Source organism: Somniosus microcephalus, unplaced genomic scaffold (assembly GCF_052327205.1).
Source record: "Somniosus microcephalus isolate GS21.2 unplaced genomic scaffold, FLI_Smic_1.0 unresolved_chr2, whole genome shotgun sequence".
Taxonomy (NCBI): Eukaryota; Metazoa; Chordata; class Chondrichthyes; order Squaliformes; family Somniosidae; genus Somniosus; species Somniosus microcephalus.
In genome coordinates this window covers 13,503,623-13,516,386 of record NW_028225180.1, presented here as the reverse complement: position 1 = coordinate 13,516,386, position 12,764 = coordinate 13,503,623, and positions in this window count along the sequence as shown.

The following is a 12,764-nucleotide window of genomic DNA, read 5'->3' as shown; positions in this document are numbered from 1 at the left end:
CAGTACTGCCCCCTCCGACAGTTCAGTGCTGCCACAGTACTGACCCTCTCACAGTGCAGCGCTCCCTCAGTACTGCTCCCTCCGACAGTGCAGCGCTCCCTCAGTACTGCCCTCTCTGACAGTGCAGCACTGCCTCAGTACTGCTCCTCCTGCAGTGCAGTGCTCCCTCAGTACTGCCCCCTCCGACAGTGCGGCGCTCCCTCAGTACGGCCCCCCGACAGTGCTGCGCTCCATCAGTACTGCCCCTCCGACAGTGCAGCTCTCCCTTAGTACTGCCCCTCCGGCAGTGCAGCAGTCCCTCAGTACTGCCCCCTCCGACAGTGCAGCGCTCCTTCAGTACTGCCCCCTCCGACAGTGCAGCGCTCCCTCAGTACTGCCCCTCCGACAGTGCAGCGCTCCCTCAGTACTGCCCCTCCGACAGTGCTGCGCTCTCTCAGTACTGCCCCTCCGACAGTGCTGCGCTCTCTCAGTACTGCCCCCTCCGACAGTGCAGCGCTCCTTCAGTACTGCCCCCTCCGACAGTGCAGCACTCCCTCAGTACTGCCCCTCCGACAGTGCAGCGCTCCCTCAGTACTGCCCCTCCGACAGTGCAGCACTCCCTCAGTACTGCCGCTCCGACAGTGCAGCGCTCACTCAGTACTGCCCCCTCCGACAGAGCAGCGCTCCCTCAGTACTGCCCCTCCGACAGTGCAGCGCTCCCTCAGTACTGCCCACTCAGACAGTGCGGCGCTCCCTCAGTACTGCCCCCTCCGACAGTGCAGCACTCCATCAGTACTGCCCGTCTGACAGCGCTGCGCTCCCTCAGTACTGCCCCTCTGACAGTTCAGCGCTGCCTCAGTACTGCCCCCTCCAACAGTGCAGCGCTCCCTCAGTACTGCCCCCCTCCGACAATGCAGCGCTCCCTCAGTACTGCCCCTCCGACAGTGCTGCGCTCTCTCAGTACTGCCCCTCCGACAGTTCAGCGCTGCCTCAGTACTGACCCTCTCACAGTGCTGCGCTCCCTCAATACTGCCCCTCCGACAGTGCAGAGGTCCCTCAGTACTGCCCCTCCGACAGTGCAGCACTCCCTCAGTACTGCTCCTCCAACAGTGCAGCGCTCCCTCAGTACTGCCCCCCTCTGACAGTGCGGCGCTGCCTCAGTACTGCCCCTCTAACAGTGCTGCGCTCCCCTCTGTACTGCCCCACCTATAGTTCAGTGCTGCCTCAGTACTGACCCTCTCACAGTGCAGCCCTCCCTCAGTACTGCCCCCTCCGACAGTGCAGCGCTCCCTCAGTACTGCCCCCTCCGACAGTGCAGCGCTCCCTCAGTACTGCCCCACCGACAGTTCAGCGCTGCCTCAGTACTGACCCTCTCACAGCGCAGCGCTCCCTCAGTACTAGCCCCCTCTGACAGTGCAGCGCTCCCTCAGTACTGCCCCCTCCGACATTGCGGCGCTCCCTCAGTACTGCCCCTCCGACAGTGCAGCTCTCCCTCAGTACTGCCCCTCCGACACTGCAGCGCTCCCTCTGTACTGCACCTCCGACAGTGCAGCGCTCCCTCAGTGCTGCTCCTCTGACAGTGCAGCGCTCCTTCAGTACTGCCCCTCCGACAGTGCTGCGCTCACTCAGTACTGCCCCTCCGACAGTTCAGTGCTGCCACAGTACTGACCCTCTCACAGTGCTGCGCTCCCCGCAGTACTGCTCCCTCCGACAGTGCAGCGCTCCCTCAGTACTGCCCCCCTCCGACAGTGCAGCACTCCCTCAGTACTGCTCCTCCTACAGTGCAGTGCTCCCTCAGTACTGACCCCTCCGACAATGCGGCGCTCCCTCAGTACTGCCCCTCCGACAGTGCTGCAATCCCTAAGTACTGCCGCTCCGACAGTTCAGCACTGCCTCAGTACTGACACTCTCACAGTGCAGCGCACCCTCAGTACTGCTCCTCCTGCAGTGCAGTGCTCCCTCAGTACTGCCCCCTCCGACAGTGCGGCGCTCCCTCAGTACGGCCCCCCGACAGTGCTGCGCTCCATCAGTACTGCCCCTCCCGACAGTGCAGCTCTCCCTCAGTACTGCCCCTCCGGCAGTGCAGCAGTCCCTCAGTACTGCCCCCTCCGACAGTGCAGCGCTCCTTCAGTACTGCCCCTCCGACAGTGCAGCGCTACCTCAGTACTGCTCCTCCAGCAGTGCAGTGCTCCCTCAGTACTGCCCCCTCCGACAGTGCGGCGCTCCATCAGTACTGCCCCTCCGACAGTGCAGCACGCCCTCAGTACTGCCCCTCCGACAGTGCAGCGCTCACTCAGTACTGCCCCCCCTCCGACAGAGCAGCGCTCCCTCAGTACTGCCCCTCCGACAGTGCAGCGCTCCCTCAGTACTGCCCACTCCGACAGTGCGGCGCTCCCTCAGTACTGCCCCTCCGACAGTGCAGCACTCCATCAGTACTGCCCGTCTGACAGCGCTGCGCTCCCTCAGTACTGCCCCTCTGACAGTTCAGCGCTGCCTCAGTACTGCCCCCTCCAACAGTGCAGCGCTCCCTCAGTACTGCCCCCTCCGACAATGCAGCGCTCCCTCAGTACTGCCCCTCCGACAGTGCTGCGCTCTCTCAGTACTGCCCCTCCGACAGTTCAGCACTGCCTCAGTACTGACCCTCTCACAGTGCTGTGCTCCCTCAGTACTGCCCCCTCCGACAGTGCAGAGCTCCCTCAGTACTGCCCCTCCGACAGTGCAGCACTCCTCAGTACTGCTCCTCCAACAGTGCAGCGCTCCCTCAGTATTGCCCCCTCTGACAGTGCGGCGCTGCCTCAGTTCTGCCCCTCTAACAGTGCTGCGCTCCCTCTGTACTGCCCCACCTATAGTTCAGTGCTGCCTCAGTACTGACCCTCTCACAGTGCAGCCCTCCCTCAGTACTGCCCCCTCCGACAGTGCAGCGCTCCCTCAGTACTGCCCCCTCCGACAGTGCAGCGCTCCCTCAGTACTGCCCCACCGACAGTTCAGCGCTGCCTCAGTACTGACCCTCTCACAGCGCAGCGCTCCCTCAGTACTGCCCCCTCCGACAGTGCAGCGCTCCCTCAGTACTGCCCCCTCCGACATTGCGACGCTCCCTCTGTACTGCCACTCCGACAGTGCAGCGCTCCCTCAGTGCTGCTCCTCTGACAGTGCAGCGCTCCTTCAGTACTGCCCCTCCGACAGTGCTGCGCTCCCTCAGTACTGCCCCTCCGACAGTTCAGTGCTGCCACAGTACTGACCCTCTCACAGTGCTGCGCTCCCGCAGTACTGCTCCCTCCGACAGTGCAGCGCTCCCTCAGTACTGCCCCCTCCGACAGTGCAGCACTCCCTCAGTACTGCTCCTCCTACAGTGCAGTGCTCCCTCAGTACTGCCCCCTCCGACAATGCGGCGCTCCCTCAGTACTGCCCCTCCGACAGTGCTGCAATCCCTAAGTACTGCCGCTCCGACAGTTCAGCACTGCCTCAGTATTGCCCCTCCGACTGTTCAGCGCTGCCTCAGTACTGACCGTCTCGCAGTGCAGCACTCCCTCATTACTGCCCCCTCCAACAGTGCAGCGCTCCCTCAGTACGGCCCCCTCCGACAGTGCAGCGCTCCCTCAGTATTGCCCCCTCTGACAGTGCAGCGCTCCCTCAGTACTGCCGCTCCGACAGTGCAGCGCTCGTTCAGTACTGCCCCTCCGACAGTGTTGCGCTCCCTCAGTACTGCCCCTCCCACAGTTCAGCGCTGCCTCAGTACTGGCCCTCTCACAGTGCAGCGCTCCCTCACTACTGCCCCCTCCGACAGTGCAGCGCTCCCTCAGTAATGCCCCCTCAGACAGTGCAGCACTCCCTCAGTACTGCCCCTCCGACAGTGCAGTGCTCCCACAGCACTGTTCATCCAACAGTGCAGCGCTCTCTCAGTACAGCCCCCTCCGACAGTGCAGCACTCCCTCAGTACTGCCTCTCCAACAGTGCTGTACTCCCTCAGTACTGCCTCCCCGACAGTTCAGCGCTACCTCAGTACTGACCCTCACACAGTGCAGTGCTCCCTCAGTACTGCCCCTCCGACAGTGCAGCACCCCCTCGGTACTGCTCCTCCAACAGTGCAGCGCTCCCTCACTACTGCCCCTCCAACAGTGCAGCGCTCCCTCAGTACTGCCCCCCTGATAGTGCAGCGCTCCCTCAGTACTGCTCCTCCAACAGTGCAGCGCTCCCTCAGTACTGCCCCCTCCGACAGTGCGGCGCTCCCTCAGTATTGCCCCTCCAACTGTTCAGTGCTCCCTCAGTACTGCCCCTCCGACAGTGCAGCGCTCCCTCAGTACTGCCCCTCCGACAGTGTTGCTCTCCCTCAGTACTGCCCCTCCGACTGTTCAGCGCTGCCTCAGTACTGACGCTCTCACAGTGCAGCGCTCCCTCAGTACTGCCCCCTCCGACAGTGCAGCGCTCCCTCATTAATGCCCCCTCCGACACTGCAGCACTCCCTCAGTACTGCCCCTCCGACAGTGCAGTGCTCCCTCAGTACTGTTCCTCCAACAGTGCAGCGCTCTCTCAGTACTGCCCCCTCCGACAGTGCAGCGCTCCCTCAGTACTGCCTCTCCAACAGTGCTGTACTCCCGCAGTACTGCCCCCCCGACAGTTCAGCGCTGCCTCAGCACTGACGCTCACACAGTGCAGTGCTCCCTCAGTACTGCCCCCTCTGACATTGCAGCGTTCACTCAGTACTGCCCCTCCAACAGTGCAGCGCTCTCTCAGTACTGCCCCTCCGAAAGTGCAGGGCTCCCTCAGCACTGGTCCTCCAACAGTGCTGCGCTCCCTCAGTATTGCCCCTCCGACATTGCAGCGCTCACTCAGTACTGCCCCTCCGACAGTGCGGCGCTCCCTCAGTACTGTCCGTCCGACAGTGCCGCACTCCCTCAGTACTGCCCCTCCGACAGTGCAGCTCTCCCTCAGTACTGCCCCTCCGACCGTTCAACGCTCCCTCAGTACTGCCCCTCCGACGGTGCAGCGCTCCCTCAGTACTCCTCTGACAGAGCAGCGCACCCTCAGTACTGCCCCCTCTGACAGTGCGGCGCTCCCTCAGTACTGCCCCTCCGACAGTGCTGAGCTTATTCAGTACTGACCCCCGACAGTGCAGTGCTCCCTCAGTACTGCCCCTCCGACAGTTCAGCGCTGCCTCAGTACTGCCACTCCGACACTGCGGCACTCCCTCAGTACTGCCCCCTCTGACAGTGCAGCGCTCCCTCAGTACTGCCCCTCCGACGGTGCAGCGCTCCCTCAGTACTCCTCTGACAGAGCAGCGCACCCTCAGTACTGCCCCCTCTGACAGTGCGGCGCTCCCTCAGTACTGCCCCTCCGACAGTGCAGAGCTCCATCAGTACTGCCCCTCTGACATTGCTGCGCTCCCTCAGTACTGCCCCACTGACAGTTCAGTGCTGCCTCAGTACTGCCCCCTCCAACAGTGCAGCGCTCCCTCAGTACTGCCCCCTCTGACAGTGCAGCGCTCCCTCAGTACTGCCCCTCCGACAGTGCTGCGCTCTCTCAGTACTGCACCTCCGACAGTTCAGTGCTGCCTCAGTACTGACCCTCTCACAGTGCTGCGCTCCCTCAGTACCGCTCCCTCCGACAGTGCAGTGCTCCCTCAGTACTGCCCCTCCGACAGTGCTGCACTCCCTAAGTACTGCTCCTCCAACAGTGCAGCACTCCCTCAGTACTGCCCCCTCCGACAGTGCGGCGCTCCCTCAGGACTGCCCGTCTAACAGTGCGGCGTTCCCACAGCACCGCCCCACTGACAGTTCAGCGCTGCCTCAGTACTGACCCTCTCACAGTGCAGCGCTCCCTCAGTACTGCCCCTCCGACAGTGCGGCGCTCCCTCAGCACTGCCCCTCCGACTGTGCGGCGCTCCCTCAGTACTGCCCCTTCGACAATGCAGCGCTCCCTCAGTACTGACAGTCCGACAGTGCGGCGCTCCCTCAGTACTGCCCCTCCGACAGTGCAGCGCTCCCTCAGTACTCCCCCTCCGATAGTGCGGTGCTTCCTCAGTACTACCCCTCCGACAGTGCGGCGCTCCCGCAGTACTGCCCCTCCGACAGTACAGTGCTCCCTCAGTACTGCCCCTCCGACAGCATATTGCTCACTCAGTACTGCCCCTCCGACAGAGCGGTGCTCCCTCAGCACTGCCCCTCCGACAGTGCAGCCTTCCCTCAGTACTGCCCCTCCGACAGTGCAGCACTCTCTCAGTACTGCCCCTCCGACAGTGCAGCACTCCCTCAGTACTGCCACTCCGACAGTGCAGCGCTCCCTCAGTACTGCCGCTCCGACAGTGCGGCGCTCCCTCAGTACTCCCCCTCCGACAGTGCAGTGCTCCCTCAGTACTACCCCTCTGACAGTGCGGTGCTCCCTCAATACTGTCCCTCCGACAGTGCAGCACTCCCTCAGTACTGCACCCATCGACAGTGCAGCACTTCCTCAGTACTGCCCCTCCGACAGTGTGGCACTCCCTCAGTACTGCCCCTCCGACAGTGCGGTGCTCCCTCAGTACTGCCCCTCCGACAGTGCAGCACACCCTCAGTGCTGACCCTCCGACAGTGCGGCGCTCCCTCAGTACTGCCCCTCCGACTGTACGGCACTCCCTCAGTACTGTCCCTCCGACAGTGTAGCGCTCCCTCAGAACTGCCCCTCCGACAGTGCAGTGCTCCCTCAGTACTACCCCTCTGACAGTGCGGTGCTCCCTCAGTACTGCCCGTCTGACATTATACTGCTCCCTCAGTACGGCCCCTCCGACAGTGCATCGCTCCCTCAATACTGTCCCTCCGACAGGGCAGCACTCCCTCAGTGCAGCACCCCTCGACAGTGCGGCACTTCCTCAGTACTGCCCCTCCGACAGTGCGGCGCTCCCTCAGCACTGCCCCTCCGACCGTGCGGCGCTCCCTCAGTACTGCCCCTTCGACAATGCAGTGCTCCCTCAGTACTGACAGTCCGACAGTGCGGCGCTCCCTCAGTACTGCCCCTCCGATAGTGCGGTGCTTCCTCAGTACTACCCCTCCGACAGTGCGGCGCTCCCGCAGTACTGCCCCTCCGACAGTACAGTGCTCCCTCAGTACTGCCCCTCCGACAGCATATTGCTCACTCAGTACTGCCCCTCCGACAGAGCGGTGCTCCCTCAGCACTGCCCCTCCGACAGTGCAGCACTCTCTCAGTACTGCCCCTCCGACAGTGCAGCACTCCCTCAGTACTGGCACTCCGACAGTGCAGCGCTCCCTCAGTACTGCCCCTCCGACAGTGCGGCGCTCCCTCAGTACTCCCCCTCCGACAGTGCAGTGCTCCCTCAGTACTACCCCTCTGACAGTGCGGTGCTCCCTCAATACTGTCCCTCCGACAGTGCAGCACTCCCTCAGTACTGCACCCGTCGACAGTGCAGCACTTCCTCAGTACTGCCCCTCCGACAGTGCGGTGCTCCCTCAGTACTGCCCCTCCGACAGTGCAGCACACCCTCAGTGCTGACCCTCCGACAGTGCGGCGCTCCCTCAGTACTGCCCCTCCGACAGTACGGCACTCCCTCAGTACTGTCCCTCCGACAGTGTAGCGCTCCCTCAGAACTGCCCCTCCGACAGCGCGGCGTTCCCTCAGTACTGACCCTCCAACAGTGCGGCGCTCCCTCAGTACTGCCCCTCCGACAGTGCAGCGCTCCCTCAGTACTCCCACTCCGACAGTGCGGCGCTTCCTCAGTAATACTCCTCCGAGAGTGCGGCGCTCCCTCAGTGCTGCCCCTCCGACAGTACAGTGCTTCCTCAGTACTGCACCTCCGACAGTGCAGCGTCCCCTCTGTACTGCCCCTCCGACAGTGCAGCGCTCTCTCAGTACTGCCCCTCCGACAGTGCAGCGCTCCCTCAGTACTGCTCCTCCGACAGTGCAGCACTCCCTCAGTACTGCCCCTCCGACAGTGCGGTGCTCCCTCAGTAGTGCCCCTCCGACAGTGCAGCACTCCCTCAGTACTGCCCCTCCGACAGTGCAGTGCTCCCTCAGTGCTACCCCTCTGACAGTGCGGCGCTCCCTCAGTACTGCCCCTCCGACAGTATAGTGCTCCCACAGTACTGCCACTCTTACAGTGCGGCGCTCCCTCAGTACTGCCCCTCCGACAGTGCAGTGCTCCCTCAGTACTCCCCCTCCGACAGTGCAGTGCTCCCTCAGTACTACCCCTCTGACAGTGCGGCGCTCCCTCAGTACTGCCCCTCCGACAGTATAGTGCTCCCACAGTACTGCCACTCCGACAGTGCGGTGCTCCCTCAGTACTGCCCCTCTGACATTATACTGCTCCCTCAGTACGGCCCCTCCGACAGTGCAGCGTTCCCTCAGTACTGTCCCTCCGACAGTGCAGCACTCCCTCAGTACTGTCCCTCCGACAGTGCAGCACTCCCTCAGCACTGCACCCCTCGACAGTGCGGCACTTCCTCAGTACTGCTCCTCCGACAGTTCGGCGCACCCTCATTACTGACCCTCCAACAGTGCGGCGCTCCCTCAATACTGCCCCTCCGACAGTGCGGTGCTCCCTCAGTACTGCCCCTCCGACAGTGCGGTGCTCCCTCAGTACTGCCCCTCCGACAGTGCGGCGCTCCCTCAGTATTGCCCCTCCGACATTGCGGCGCTCCCTCAGTACTGCCCCTCTGACAGTGCGGCACTCCCTCAGTACTGTCGCTCCGACAGTGCGGTGCTCCCTCAGTGCTGGCCCTCCAACTTGCAGCACTCCCTCAGTACTGCCCCTCCGACAGTGCGGCGCTCCCTCAGTACTGCCCCTCCGACAGTGCAGCGCTCCCTCGGTACTGCCCCTCCGACAGTGCGGCTCTCCCTGAGTACTGCCCCTTCGACAATGCAGCGCTCCCTCAGTACTGACCCTCCGACAGTGCGGCGCTCCCTCAGTACTGCCCCTCCGACAGTGCAGCGCTCCCTCAATACTGCTCCTCCGACAGTGCAGCGCTCCCGCAGTACTGCCCCCTCCGACAGTGCGGCGCTCCCTCAGTACTGCACCTCCGACAGTGCTGCGCTCCCTCAGTACTGCCCCCCCGACAGTGCAGCAGTCCCTCAGTACTGCACCTCTGACAGTTCAGCGCTGCCTCAGTACTGCCACTCCGACAGTGTGGCACTCCCTCAGTACTGCCCCTTTGACAATGCAGTGCTCCCTCAGTACTGACCCTCCGACAGTGCGGCGCTCCCTCAGTACTGCCCCTTCGACAATGCAGCGCTCCCTCGGTACTGACCCTCCGACAGTGCGGCGCTCCCTCAGCACTGCCCCTCCGACAGTGCAGCGCTCCCTCAGTACTCCCCCTCCGACAGTGCGGCACTTCCTCAGTACTACCCCACCGACAGTGCAGCGCTCCCTCAGTACTGCCCCTCCGACAGTACAATGCTCCATCAGTACTGCCCCTCCGACAGTTTAGTGCTCACTCAGTACTGCCCCTCCGACAATCCGGTGCTCCCTCAGTACTGCCCCTCCGACAGTGCAGCGTTCCCTCAGTACTGCCCCTCCGACAGTGCAGAGCTCCCTCAGTACTGCCCCTCCGACAGTGCAGCGCTCCCTCAGTACTGCTCCTCCGACAGTGCAGTGCTCCCTCAGTACTGTCCCACGACAGTGCAGCGCTCCCTCAGTACTGCCCCTCCGACAGTGCGGTGCTCCCTCAGTAGTGCCCCTCCGACAGTGCTGCACTCCCTCAGTACTGCCCCTTCGACAATGCAGTGCTCCCTCAGTACTGACCCTCCGACAGTGTGGCGCTCCCTCAGTACTGCCCCTTCGACAATGCAGCGCTCCCTCAGTACTGACAGTCTGACAGTGCGGCGCTCCCTCAGTACTGCCCTTCCGACAGTGCAGCGCTCCCTCAGTTCTCCCCCTCCGATAGTGCGGCACTTCCTCAGTACTACCCCTCCGACAGATCGGCGCTCCCGCAGTACTGCCCCTCCGACAGTACAGTGCTCCCTCAGTACTGCCCCTCCGACAGCATATTGCTCTCTCAGTACTGCCCCTCCGGCAGAGCGGTGCTCCCTCAGCATTGCCACTCCGACAGTGCAGCGTTCCCTCAGTACTGCCCCACCGACAATGCAGCGCTCTCTCAGTACTGCCCCTCCGACAGTGCAGCGCTCCCTCAGTACTGCCCCTCCGACAGTGCGGCGCTCCCTCAGTACTGCCCCTCCGACAGTGCAGCGCTCCCTCAGTACTGCCCCTCCGACAGTGCGGCGCTCCCTCAGTACTCCCCCACCGTCAGTGCAGTGCTCCCTCAGTACTACCCCTCTGACAGTGCGGTGCTCCCTCAGTACTGCCCGTCTGACATTATACTGCTCCCTCAGTACGGCCCCTCCGACAGTGCATCGCTCCCTCAATACTGTCCCTCCGACAGGGCAGCACTCCCTCAGTGCAGCACCCCTCGACAGTGCGGCACTTCCTCAGTACTGCCCCTCCGACAGTGCGGCGCTCCCTCAGCACTGCCCCTCCGACCGTGCGGCGCTCCCTCAGTACTGCCCCTTCGACAATGCAGCGCTCCCTCAGTACTGACAGTCCGACAGTGCGGCGCTCCCTCAGTACTGCCCCTCCGACAGTGCAGCGCTCCCTCAGTACTCCCCCTCCGATAGTGCGGTGCTTCATCAGTACTACCCCTCCGACAGTGCGGCGCTCCCGCAGTACTGCCCCTCCGACAGTACAGTGCTCCCTCAGTACTGCCCCTCCGACAGCATATTGCTCACTCAGTACGCCCCTCCGACAGAGCGGTGCTCCCTCAGCACTGCCCCTCCGACAGTGCAGCCTTCCCTCAGTACTGCCCCTCCGACAGTGCAGCACTCTCTCAGTACTGCCCCTCCGACAGTGCAGCACTCCCTCAGTACTGCCACTCCGACAGTGCAGCGCTCCCTCAGTACTGCCCCTCCGACAGTGCGGCGCTCCCTCAGTACTCCCCCTCCGACAGTGCAGTGCTCCCTCAGTACTACCCCTCTGACAGTGCGGTGCTCCCTCAATACTGTCCCTCCGACAGTGCAGCACTCCCTCAGTACTGCACCCGTCGACAGTGCAGCACTTCCTCAGTACTGCCCCTCCGACAGTGTGGCACTCCCTCAGTACTGCCCCTCCGACAGTGCGGTGCTCCCTCAGTACTGCCCCTCCGACAGTGCAGCACACCCTCAGTGCTGACCCTCCGACAGTGCGGCGCTCCCTCAGTACTGCCCCTCCGACAGTACGGCACTCCCTCAGTACTGTCCCTCCGACAGTGTAGCGCTCCCTCAGAACTGCCCCTCCGACAGCGCGGCGTTCCCTCAGTACTGACCCTCCAACAGTGCGGCGCTCCCTCAGTACTGCCCCTCCGACAGTGCGGCGCTCCCTCAGTACTCCCACTCCGACAGTGCGGCGCTTCCTCAGTACTACTCCTCCGAGAGTGCGGCGCTCCCTCAGTGCTGCCCCTCCGACAGTACAGTGCTTCCTCAGTACTGCACCTCCGACAGTGCAGCGTCCCCTCTGTACTGCCCCTCCGACAGTGCAGCGCTCTCTCAGTACTGCCCCTCCGACAGTGCAGCGCTCCCTCAGTACTGCTCCTCCGACAGTGCAGCACTCCCTCAGTACTGCCCCTCCGACAGTGCGGTGCTCCCTCAGTAGTGCCCCTCCGACAGTGCAGCACTCCCTCAGTACTGCCCCTCCGACAGTGCAGTGCTCCCTCAGTGCTACCCCTCTGACAGTGCGGCGCTCCCTCAGTACTGCCCCTCCGACAGTATAGTGCTCCCACAGTACTGCCACTCTTACAGTGCGGTGCTCCCTCAGTACTGCCCCTCTGACATTATACTGCTCCCTCAGTACGGCCCCTCCGACAGTGCAGTGCTCCCTCAGTACTACCCCTCTGACAGTGCGGCGCTCCCTCAGTACTGCCCCTCCGACAGTATAGTGCTCCCACAGTACTGCCACTCCGACAGTGCGGTGCTCCCTCAGTACTGCCCCTCTGACATTATACTGCTCCCTCAGTACGGCCCCTCCGACAGTGCAGCGTTCCCTCAGTACTGTCCCTCCGACAGTGCAGCACTCCCTCAGCACTGCACCCCTCGACAGTGCGGCACTTCCTCAGTACTGCTCCTCCGACAGTTCGGCGCACCCTCATTACTGACCCTCCAACAGTGCGGCGCTCCCTCAGTACTGCCCCTCCGACAGTGCGGCGCTCCCTCAGTACTGCCCCTCCGACAGTGCGGTGCTCCCTCAGTACTGCCCCTCCGACAGTGCGGCGCTCCCTCAGTATTGCCCCTCCGACATTGCGGCGCTCCCTCAGTACTGCCCCTCTGACAGTGCGGCACTCCCTCAGTACTGTCGCTCCGACAGTGCGGTGCTCCCTCAGTGCTGGCCCTCCAACTTGCAGCACTCCCTCAGTACTGCCCCTCCGACAGTGCGGCGCTCCCTCAGTACTGCCCCTCCGACAGTGCAGCGCTCCCTCGGTACTGCCCCTCCGACAGTGCGGCTCTCCCTGAGTACTGCCCCTTCGACAATGCAGCGCTCCCTCAGTACTGACCCTCCGACAGTGCGGCGCTCCCTCAGTACTGCCCCTCCGACAGTGCAGCGCTCCCTCAGTACTCCCCCTCCGATAGTGCGGTGCTTCCTCAGTACTACCCCTCCGACAGTGCGGCGCTCCCGCAGTACTGCCCCTCCGACAGTACAGTGCTCCCTCAGTACTGCCCCTCCGACAGCATATTGCTCACTCAGTACTGCCCCTCCGACAGAGCGGTGCTCCCTCAGCACTGCCCCTCCGACAGTGCAGCCTTCCCTCAGTACTGCCCCTCCGACAGTGCAGCACTCTCTC